The 12,030-nt window shown below is 46.4% G+C and overlaps 1 protein-coding gene across 25 annotated transcripts in view; it reads left to right on the forward strand.

Moving 5' to 3' along the window:
- The first annotated feature begins 403 nt into the window (after positions 1-403).
- MICAL3 (microtubule associated monooxygenase, calponin and LIM domain containing 3) overlaps positions 404-12,030 on the forward strand; it is a 186,026-nt gene continuing 174,399 nt past the window's right edge. For 8 of the 25 annotated variants that reach the window (XM_081209734.1, XM_081209713.1, XM_081209735.1 and 5 more), the window contains exon 1: positions 409-754. The gene's annotated coding sequence lies outside the window, so the exon portion shown is untranslated. Of the gene's footprint in view, positions 755-12,030 lie in introns of all 25 variants that reach the window. The other 17 variants (XM_081209725.1, XM_081209731.1, XM_081209711.1 and 14 more) reach the window with 8 other exon arrangements.

Genomic DNA, 12,030 nt, shown 5'->3' on the forward strand with positions numbered 1-12,030 from the left:
TGTTGCTGTACTGTATTGAAATGGCATTGCAAATTATTGGATAGCTGGAGGTCAAGGTTGCTCTCTTCCCACGTAAGAGGCTGTGACGTGAACAGGGCGTGTGCTGCTTTCTCTCTCTTTCTTTCTTTCTTTCTCCCTCTCCCCCCTTTTCTTTCCTCTCCTCCTTTCCTTGGGACTCCTCCAGACACCTGAACCTCCCTCCGCCGTTAGCCTCTGCCGCTTTAAATGCATTGCGCCTTGGCCCTGCTGCAGTCCCTTGAGCGGCTTCCCATTGGCCGCTTTGCTTCGCGTCTCCGCGCGGCGGCCAACCGCCGCCTTTGCTTTTTGTATCACAATTCGGACCGCACCACCGCCTTTCCCGGCGGAGGGGTGTGCGAGCGGACGCGACCAACCCCGGGACGCCGCTCCCTGTCCCCATTGGCCGCCGTTGGCTAATTCCCCCTCCATAAACCTCGGAGCGGAGCGGCGCGCGTGCTTCTTTAAGAAGCGGGGAGGACGAGCTGGCCCCGTCCGCGTCCCTCGTGCCCAGCAGCAGCGGGCAACGGCTGCCAAGGTGTGTGCGAGCCTGTCGCTGTTCCTTCCCTCGCCTGCCCGGCGAGGAGAGAGCCTAGAGCGCGTGCAACGCGGAGCGCAGCCGGCCGGAGACCAGAAGCCCCAGGGAACCGGGCAACGGTGCAGCGGGCTCGCCCTGTGGCTTAGCGCGCGCTGCGCGAACTTCTTCCTCCCCCAGCAAGCGGGCACCGGTCATGAGCAAGTACGGGAGGCTGCAATGCACCGGCCGGAGGGAAGGAGGGGGGCAGATCGTTTTCCCGCGGCTGGATTCCAGCTCTAGGGTTGAGGATCGGGGCTGGCGGAATAGTGGGGAGGGGTTTCTGCTGGGCTGCCTGTCGCTTTTTCTGCACCGAAGTCCCAGGAATCGAGGGCTTTAGTGGGGTGGCCTGTTCCTCCATTGTTGGGGAAGGTGATGCCTTTGGGAAGGGTGTTTTCTGCATGAAGGTTTCTGGTCCTGCTGGCTGCAGAAGAGCGTGGTTGCCGTTCTTTTTTTTAAGGGAGGGTACGCGGAGGCGGTTTATTGGGGTTCCTTTTTTACAAAAGAAAGAAATGGGAGCCAGGAATCCTCTTCTCCCCACAAATTTAGATAATAGCAGGAGGAGCGCCCTCCTCGGTTCTGCTCAGAGCAGAGAGCTTCCCTGCTGTGATGTGTGTTGCTGCGGGTAAAGTGGGGGGGGGGAGGAGTGGGTTTTTAGGACGTTCGTGCATTCTCTATTATGAAAACATTCCTCCGCTCTCTGCATTAATTAATGCAAAAAAAACCCACCCGCAGTCTTTTGGGATTCCCTACGTATGCGATCAATAAAAGTGGACCGGAAATCTCTTCTTCACACACAAGAGTATCGGAGACAAGCCAATCCTTTCCGTAGCGTCGTGATAGTATTGCGTATCACTGGTAGCTGGCAGATAAGGGGTAATAGATCCGCATTAACACCGCGGCAAAACATGTGTCTGATTGCCCTGCCTAAAGCGCAACGGCAAAGTCGAAGCCCTGATCTAGGCACGTCTCCAAGGGTGTCCTGTGTTTGAGGATTGTGTGGGATAAGATGCATATGCAGAAATTCTCAGCCTTTTGTGCCTGACTGCTTTCCATATACTGGCATTCACCAGCATGGGAAGGGCTCTGATGTACTGTACTTAGTAAGGAGTGTTGGATTTCTAAAATGAGCCAGCTTTAAGCTTGCCAGATTGTTGCACTTCTTCTCTGCAAAAGCTCTAAATCTGGGTTTTGCAAAGGCTGGTTATGGGATACTCTGCCTGTCTTCAAAGGCAGTTTCAATATCTGTTACTTACTATACATTCTTTGTGGATGAACCTTGGGGTCGGGTACAGCAGAAGTTTCCTGGGCAATGAAGTCTTCTTGAAAGTGAACCCTAATATTTCATTGTCCAGGCTTGGAGGGACAGGATTAGGTCATTTAGTGGTCTCAAGGGCAGATTGGTCTTGAAAGAAATCCTGTTCAAGTGAGCTCTTTGTCTGAGAGATTTGACAGAAATGTTCTATGTGTGCCCTTTACTTGGGAGCACAGCAAGTCAGAGAAGAAGGGAAGCAGATTTTTAGAACTGGAAAGAGGTAGCAGGCAAGCTTTTTGTAACTTCTTGTAGATGAATTTATTTTTGAATGGCTGCTTGATGAGGTTGTATTGTTTCAAATGAAGTAAGGATTTATAAGGAATGACATTTTTTTGAATTTGTAAACAATAAAACTTCCCTTATCTGGTGTATACCCCCCTTCCCCGATTGTTGAGTGTACTGTGTTCCACTATTTACCCCAGACAGTTTTATATTGTACAGAAATAGTTTTTTTCTGAGAAATTTGTGGGACTAGGCATGCATGTGTCCACGTGCTATATTTCAAACAGTTAATATTTGGAAGATAATCTTATTTGCCTTGCATATCTTGTCTAGATGTGTTTACAGGAGGTATCTTACGATGCCCTTCATTCTGGGTAGAGAACAATGCAACCAGTTATGATTGATTGCCTTTTTACAGAGTCTAATGTGATAGCTATCCATTAACTATGGGAGAGACAGAAGGGACAGATCTTTGCCAATTCTATTGTGTGGGAAACTACAAAGAGATATTAGTACTGAAAGCAGTGAATTATGCCAAATACCTACTTAAATCCTGGAGTGTGCCAGATGAATTTTCAAGCACTGTCTTGTTTCAGAACTGCTACATCTAGGGGTTTTATGAGTAAAATTCAGATTGGGAGGGCTAGGTTTTTCTCTATCTCTCTCTGCGGAATTTGAGATTCTGAGATCTCCATACTATGAGAGTTGTCAATTAGTGTGTTCTAGTTGGGATTGACTGTTTCTAGATGTGATTTGGTTATGTATGGAAAAATGCAGTTTTACATTTCCCTAACCCCATAATGTATAGCTAGATTTACCAGGTGCTCTGTAATCTCAGAAACCACTTTAGGCTCTTGCTGCACTCTTATGAATGAAAGGGAGCAACCTGAGGGAATTCAGGAAGCCTGGTAGAAGCACTGGGTGGTATTCAACTAAACTTTACTCACGGTAGACTCCTTGAAATTATTGAACTGAATTTAGGCTTCTTCATTAATTTCAGTGCATCTACACTGAGCAAAACTTGGTAAAATAGCAAGCATTGTTCTTTGTGTACCCTGTGCTTTCCTCACCATACAGTCTTTACTCAGTGAAGACATCTGAAAATGCTCTCCATTCTGAGTGACCTTGAGGCAGTCACTATCTCTCAGTGTAAACTACCTCACAGGGTTGCTGAGTGAATTTGTTGACTGCAAGACCAAACCGTTTATGCTTCATGGAGGGCAAGATGAAAAATGTAGTTAAGTGCACCTGTTACATATATATGGGCCCATTCACATGTGTAATATTACCATGCTGGTGGGCTATTAGTAGGTGGCATTCTAACATTCTAACATTAACACATTCATGGGCCCATGTGTACAGTAAGTGTGTGCATGCAGAAAATTTACACAGGTCAGGGCTTTCACCTTCGCTTGCATCCATGGAGGTCCATGGGAATTTTTCCAGCATGGAGGGGTAAACCACTGAAATGGGGAAGCAGATGGATTTCTTTTTTAAAAAAATGAAGAGAAGAATGTCTATACATGTCACTTATCTCAGGTTTCACAAATGCTAGAAACAAAAGTTGGGAATTGGAGTTATGGTTCATCTGGGGTGGATCTGCCCCCCCCCCATTTTATGACAATAAAGATATTCTTATTCTATATTGGGCCCAACTCTTATGCACTGAATATAAAACAGGAGTGAGTGTTTAGGATTTGTCAAATAGAAGCAACTGATTTTATGGGCATAACTATATCTTTCATGGTCTTTTGGAAGTCATACTACCAGATCTCATAGAGGGCATGTTTACTGTTAAATAGAACACCTTTCTGCATAGGGCTCCCAACCCTGGGAAGGCCCAATGCTTTCTCATTTCTGTCAGTAACATTTGTCATCTATTGTAGTTGTGTTTGTATTTTAAATTGTTGCAACCTGTCCTGACACCTTAGGGTGAAAGGCGCGTAATAAATTAAATTAAATTAATGGTCATAATAATAATGTTGAAGACATCATTCCTCCTTCCTGGACTTGTAGCTGCCAGCTGCGATGAAGGCTGTGAAGCAGGGATGGTGATGGAAAGGAAGTAGTAATTTATTTTAATTACTTTTGTTTCCTGCTCTTTCTCCAGTGGCATTTTAGCCTCATGACATCCCTGAAAGTGAGGTTAGGAAGAGAGTTTTTTTTATCCAATGGTACCCTTTACATCTGAGCAGGGATATTTGAATCCAGGATTCTCATCTCCAGGTCAGCACTTAGCTACAGTACAACATGGTGGTTTTGTGGCTGGTTTCGTTTCCTCCCGCAAGTGTGGGCTCACACTGTTAAATGCTTTTCTATATGAAAACATTCTGTATGTACAGAAAAGTAGCAGGCTGGGAAAAGGGGTACCTTCTTCCTCACATGCTACTTGTCTATATGCAGGGGATGTTCAGTCACTTGTGGTGAGAAGTGATAAAATCCAGAAAATCGGGTCCTCCTTTAAAGAGGGCATGTATTGCGGTGAGACCTGGAAAACCGACACCCTGTGTTGTGGGTGGGTACGATTGGTCAGCCACAACACCCGTTTGGTAGGTCCCTCAAAGCTGGGTGCAATCTGGCCAATGGGACACAGTCCAAATGGTTCGAGGGACCTATTTATACCCATGCACGAGACCCAGAGCTTCCTCTTTCGGTGCATGCATTCGGAACACCCGCCCACCTCTCCCTATATTTAGGGCTTTGCGCTTGACCTTGCTATGCCATCGTGTGTCATCTGTCATTGGGACAGGGGCACGGCAGGAATTTTCCCCACTTGCCTGACTGGCTGTTGCCATTTGGGTTTTGCCTGCCGCGTAGCAAATTGTCACAACTTGTAAGATTGCGGATAGGCTCTGGTTCAGGTGATAGGGATGGGAGAACGCTCTCGCCATTCCTATTTGAAGGGTATTCCATTAAAGGATTCCAGGGATTTGATGGTTTGGTCAACCCCTAAGAGGAGATTGTGCCTGTGCCTGTGCCTGAGTCGAGGGGGACTTTTGGGTGGTGGAGTTAGCCCGTTCCCGGCTTTCCACTTATCCAGGTGTTCACCCTAGGCTGACCTATGCTGGAACCCTGAGCCAGCGCTACTTGCATGGCAGGGAGCTAGTCGAACAGAGCCTATGCAACCGGTCACTTTCTGTAATCAATAAAGTTGTGGCCTAAATTCTACCAAAAACCAAAACCAAAATTTGAGTCAAGTGTGAATTTATTTAGGGGGGGGGGAGGTTTCTGGGTCTGAACATGCAATAGGTTTAACCACCTGCTGATTATAAGAACTAGGCCCAAAGAGACAGCTTGAGGTAGCCAGAACAGTTTCCTTTGTAAAAGAACAGCTGTTAGGTCTAGCAGGTTGCAGCCTACTGGATTTCCTTTCCATTTGAGATATGCCTAGCAAGAATCTTGGGAGGTTGCTATTAATAGATTGCAGGGGGAGTTGTTCTGCTGCACAACACCTGTAGGGACATTGATTCTGCAGTCTGTCTTTCCGGGCAGGAGCACATTTAAAGGGTGTTTGAAGGGTGGAGGGTTAAACCCTGTTCTTAACATGCAGGGGGAAGGGGTCTTGTTCACTTACAGCCCAACCCTTTGCATGTTTTCTCCAGAAGGAAATCCCACCATGTTCAATTATGCTTGCTTCCAAGTACAGTGGTACCTCTGGATGCAAACGGGATCCGTTCCAGAGCCCCGTTCGCATCCTGAAGTGAACACAACCCATGTCTGCGCGTGCGTGGGCCAAGATTTGCTGCTTCCGTGCATGTGCATGACATAATTTTGAGCATCTGTGCATGCGCGAGCGGTGAAACCCGGAAGTAACACACTCCGTTACTTCTGGGTTGCCGCAGAGTGCAACCCAAAAGCGCTCAACCTGAAGCACATTCAACCCGAGGTATGACTGTACTGTACATAGAATTGGAGCTCATGCTTCCCTTGCCGGCACACTCTTCTTTTTTAAAACCCATATTACAGATACACTTAATTGTTGTGGTTGCAAGCTGCAGCAAGCAGGCAAGTGTCTGGTTATATGGACGTCATAAAAGTAATTTCAGACTTTCCATTGTAAAATCTGGGCATAGAATAGCTGGAGGGTAAAGATGTCATTAGTAAATACGTACTTTTACCTAGGCACACATGTGTTTTGTGTTAATTATGTTAATCCTCTCAATCTGTTCTTCAGGATTTTAATCAGGTAGGTCCTGACTCCTAGGTCTTAGCCAAAGTGTTTAGTGTGAGCTTGTGCACAGGTATCTGAGCATAGCTTTAATTTTAAACATTATCCACCTCCAGTGTATCAGTTCTCTTACTCTTCTGATGAAGGCTGCAACTCTTAGCTCATTCAATTAATTGATGGCATCTTACCATGAATATGGAACAATTTTCTCCCGTTTTCCTGCCCCATGGGACTATAAAATGAGTTTATCTAACCCACGGGTGTCAAACACAAGGCCCGCGGGCCGAATCCGGCCCGCCAGACCTCCTCATGTGGCCCGCGTAGCCGCCGTTCTCGCCCGTCCAGTGCACCATCGCCTGGTTGTGCGCCGCGTCGCCTTTCAGCACGAAGGAGGTGGTGAGCAGAGAGGCCACCTCCGGAGGTCCCCCACCGGCATGACCCCGCAGGCCGCCCGCCTCGTCCCACGGGCTGCCGCGTCTCTGGCAGGGGGGGGGAGGCTTCGCAAGGCTAAAGAGGAAGCCAGGGCAGCGAGCGCGATCCATCCCGTTCGCTGCTCTGGCTTCCTCTTTAGACTTGCGCGCCTCTCCAGGGGGGGGGGAGGCTTCGCAAGGCTAAAGAGGAAGCCAGGGCAGCGAGCGCGATCCATCCCGTTCGCTGCCTTGGCTTCCTCTTTAGCCTTGCGCGCCTGGGGGGGGGGAGGAGGAGGCTTCGCAAGGCTAAAGAGGAAGCCAGGGCAGGGAACGCGATCCATCCCGTTCGCTGCCCTGGCTTCCTCTTTAGACTTGCGCGCCTCTCCAGCGGGGAGGGGGGGAGGAGTCTTCGCAAGGCTAAAGAGGGAGCCAGGGCAGGGAACGCGATCCATCCCGTTCGCTGCTCTGGCTTCCTCTTTAGACTTGCGCGCCTCTCCGGGGGGGGGGGGAGGAGGCTTCGCAAGGCTAAAGAGGGAGCCAGGGCAGGGAACGCGATCCATCCCGTTCGCTGCTCTGGCTTCCTCTTTAGACTTGCGTGCCTCTGGGGGGGGGGGGAGGAGGCTTCGCAAGGCTAATGAGGAAGCCAGGGCAGCGAGCGCGATCCATCCCACTGCCCTGGCTTCCTCTTTAGCCTTGCCGTGCCTCTCCAGCCGCAAGAGATCTACCAGAGGTAGATCTTAACCCTTGCCTCACCTGGGAGCTTCTCTGGGCAGGAATTCCCTTAGCTTAAGTAGGGTGGGGGAAGTGTGGCAGGTAGGGGGGTACCTGCCTAGACACTGAAGCCACATGTCTCTCAGATGAAAATTGGGAGTGGGCATTGTGTGAAGTGGTCTGATGGTGGGCATTGTGTGAAGTGCTCGGATGGTGTGGGCATTGTATGAAGTGCTCTGATAGTGTTTCCTACTTGGCAGGGGGTTGGACTTGATGACACTTGTGGTCTATTCCAACTCTATGATTCTATTATTCTAAGTGGCTGTGGATCTCCTGCTGCAGAACTGTAGGACTGTATAGAGTTGGGAGGGCCACCCGAGGGTCATCTAGCCCAGCCCCCTCACAATGTAGGAATCACAGCTAAAGAACGCCAGACAGATGGTCCCCCAACCGCTGCTTAAAAGCCTCCAGTGGTGGAGACCCCAAACACCTTCCGAGGTCATAGAATTGCAGGGTTGGAAGGGAACCCCAGGAGTCATCTAGTCCAGCCCCGGTGGACAGCGGGCGCAATCCATCCCGTTGCGCAAGACTAAAGATGCTGCGCAAGGCTAAAGAGGAAGCCAGGGCAGTGAGTGGGATGGATCGCACTCACTGCCTTGTCTTCTTTAGCCGCGCTGGAGAGGTTTAGCTCCTGGCTGGAGAGGTTGCGCGGCTATGGATCCCGTGCGCTGTCTTGGCTTCTTTGCTCTTTGGGGCTGGTGGGGGAACCCGGGCTTCCCCCGCAGCCCCAAGAAGCTCTGGGAGAAGCAGACAGGCTGCACGCAGCCTGTCCGTTGCTCTTTGGGGCTGGGGGGAGGGATAATATTTTTTTCCTTGATTTTCCCCTGTAAAAACTAGGTGCGTCCTGTGGTCCGGTGCGTCCAATAGAGCGAAAAATACGGTAAAAGCCCATCAACTTCAGGGGTCTCAGCCTGCTCAAATATTTTAGGCCGATACAACCGGCCCTTTGAGGGTGACCAAACTGCTGGTGCGGCCCCCGATGAATTTGAGTTTGACACCCCTGATCTAACCCAAGGATAATAAACTCTGCCTCCTATTTCCCGAGGTTTATTGATAATATATAAAGACCTGTAGCTAGTTATTTGACAAGTTATTGCTAGTCGGTAAGTGATCTGTTTACTATTATATTTATTAAGAAAATATATATCCCTCCCACCCTTCCAAAGGATTTGCATTGCTCACGGTGGCTTATAACGGTAACACCAAAAATGGTACAAGGCAGGCATAGGCAAACTTGGTCCTCCAGATGTTTTGGGACTACATCTCCCATCATCCCTAGCTAACAGGACCAATGGTCAGGGATGATGGGAGTTGTAGTCCCAAAACATCTGGAGGTTACCAGAAAAAGTGAAAACAGGGGTAGATTGATTTCATGAGGTAGGTCAGGTGTTCTATAAAATAAATATAAGATGTTCTATAATCTGGCCACAGAGGAGGCCTTTTCTCACAGCTTACCACTTCTGCCTCTACCTGTGTTCAAATGTCTATTTAGACTGTTCTCTTTCCTAGTTTTTCTCCCCATTCCTCCAGTTTTCTTAGCTAATGCTCTGCTGCTTCCCTCTCCTTTCCTAGACATTTCTGTCAGTTGTGCCTCTCTCTAGAACAGGGATGGAGAACTTGTGGCCCTGCTGATGTTGTTGGACTCCAACTCCCAGAAGCCCCAGCCATCATGGCCAGGGATGGTGGGAGTTGTAGTCCAGCAACATATGATCTCCATCCCTACTGTAGAAAAAATGACTCCTCTACCTACCCTCCCCTTCTTCTGTGACAGTTGGGCAGCTCTGTCAAAAACTTTGAGGCTTCTACATAGATTTTTTTCATAGACATGGTCAATGTTGTTTATCTGCGGTAGTGATTACAGAACTATGCGTTGGAAAGAAGCCACTGACTTCACTAACACAAGAATGCTGCTGATTATGGTTTAGGTAACATGGCAGATGTAACCACTGTCTGGAACGAAATTTGTGAACAAGTCCTGAACATGTTAAGACTTCTGAATCGTTACTCAATTAGAAAAGCAAGTGAGAAGACGGTATCTGACACAGACTTAAGGTTAATCACCAGCCAACCACCGTTCTTCTTAAGAAAAGAAGGTTGTTAAATCTCTATGAATTTTTCAGCTTCCAAGCTAATCTCGACACTAAAATGGTGAACATCTGGAGACTTAGCTTTATATTAGCTGGGTTTGTTAGTCTTATACATGAAAATCAATGCTTTGACTCGCTGTTGGCTCCTTTTGCCTTTTCACCTACTTTTGCATAGCTGCTAAGAGTTGCAAAATGTCAACACACACACTCGTTACAAATCTCTCCCTTAGGGTTCAAAATGTAAGGTTAAAATAGTAGGCACTGTGGGGTCTTACATAATCAGGACACTTGTTTTCAAAAGCTAAATGTGGAACAGAATAGGAGTTGGCAGAGTCTCCTTCAAACAGTATATAAATCAGCCGGGTTCAGTGATGGATCTAAAGGTTCTTCTTCGTACTTCAAAGTAAGTTTGTGCAAAATTTCACTGCTTCAGGAGTGCAGATTCAATCCTCGTGCTGATATTTCTGTGTTGGTTTTGAAGATGCATAGACATTGAAATATATTTACTTTCTCTTAAGATAGTAACTAATGTAACTAGGTACAATAGAATCACCTTATTTGGATATTTTGGGCCAAGTTCGGTTGAATGCATGAGGTCAGGAAGTGCTTACAAAACCTTTTCTTGATCAGGTCCCTGTGTCCGTACACTCCTCTCATAATAAGCAACTGTAGGAGCAGAAATATCCACCGTATTATGTAAGATTTGTTTGTCATAACACACTTGACTCATTGTTTTGGAGAATTTATGGCTATAGTGGTGTCATTCTAATAGGTTTTGGCGATTGTTTGTAAACACTGCAAAAAACAACAACCACTAAATTGTATGGATTAATCACATTTGTTAGGCAGTTCTGACAAATGCTTTATGCTTTGGACTTGTTTATGGAGAGTGAATATTGTCAGGAAAAAGTTTACACAGAATTTATTTTTGAATTAGGGTTTGCATTCAAGCTTACTTGTAAATGCCAACTTTTCACTTCCTTCTTAATGTGGGTCTATAATTTTAGGTGATGTGCATCTTGGCATAACTCAGTGAATTCAGCAGGACTTTTATCCTTGCTTTATGTGGCTTTAAAATATTCTACTGTATGCATAATCTGGAAAACATTAATGTTTAGTACAGTATATGAGGATTCTTTAGGCTGCACTTTGAAATTATATTTTACACTCATCTTCCACACCATCTGCCTACAATTTTCTTGGCTAATACAGGACATTGGAACTGTAGAAGAAAATTTGATTGTTGACCAGAGGTATGCCAGGTAGACACCCTGAACATCTGCACAGATTTCAGGCTTCCTTTAAGAAAGGAGAGTGTTTCTTGACTGCTGCTCTGTATAGAGATAAGCTCAGAAGAAGAAGAAAAGCACGAAACCTGCAATTATGTTGAACATTGGGTCTTCTTAGCCTTGTGGGCAGTAGTGAGCCTATCAAAATACAGGCCTATGTTGATTTGGGAGATCTTCTAGAAGTACAGCAGAAATAAGCAATGAAGATACTCATTAAGATTCAGAGCTGCAAAAACAAGTGATGGAGTATATGTCAGTGGGTGCTTCACTGCTATTGTCCTTCTTTTTCTACAATTGTTTATGCAAAAGTGTCTGAACATGAAAGCATGAAGGACCCTGGGGATTCTGCTTCGAGCGAGGTCTGTGTCACTAATGAGTTTAGGATTTACATGAAAAATATTTTCTCTTTCCCTTCCAGTTGCTGCTAAGGGCAAGCTGTAAATGCATGTGTTAGACCCTCCCCACTTACACAATATAGACTTCTGTATATAAAAATGATCAGATTTATATTTTTCCTTTTCTTTTCTGCCATTCCACCTTTAAAAACTGATTTGTTCTTCCTACGGCAAACCAGTTCAGAGAGACATCTAATGTTGAAAAGTCTATTAAAATAACCACATCGACTTAAGCAAATTGCCTTTCCAGGTGGAAATGTCTTACCTGTGGAAGACCCTCTGGCTTTGATTTTGATGGGACTCCAGGGGAGAGGGAGTTGGTGTGGAGCAGCGGTTAGTGGGCTCAACTAGGAAGCTGCTTGGGGTGCTAGGGGTTCATTTGACATCTAAGAATTTGAATTTGTATAAAGATAACTATGAGAAATGTTGGTCAGAAGTTAAAAAAGATCTAGAAATATGGTCAAATTTGAAACTGTCAATGTTAGGCCGAATTGCAGTTATTAAGATGAATGTATTGCCTAGAATGTTATTTTTGTTTCAAACATTGCAAATTCTTGACAAGATGGACTGTTTCAAGAGGTGGCAGAAGGACATTTCGAAATTTGTCTGGCAGGGCAAAAAGCCCAGAATAAAATTTAAAATATTAACGGATGTAAAGGAAAGAGGGGGATTTGCCCTGCCGGACTTAAAACTGTACTATGAATCAGCAGCGTTTTGCTGGTTGAAAGAGTGGATGCTCCTCGAGAATACAGATATCTTGGATTTAGAAGGTTTTAACAATGCA

Source organism: Podarcis bocagei, assembly GCF_964188305.1.
Source record: "Podarcis bocagei genome assembly, chromosome: 10".
NCBI classification, from domain to species: domain Eukaryota; kingdom Metazoa; phylum Chordata; class Lepidosauria; order Squamata; family Lacertidae; genus Podarcis; species Podarcis bocagei.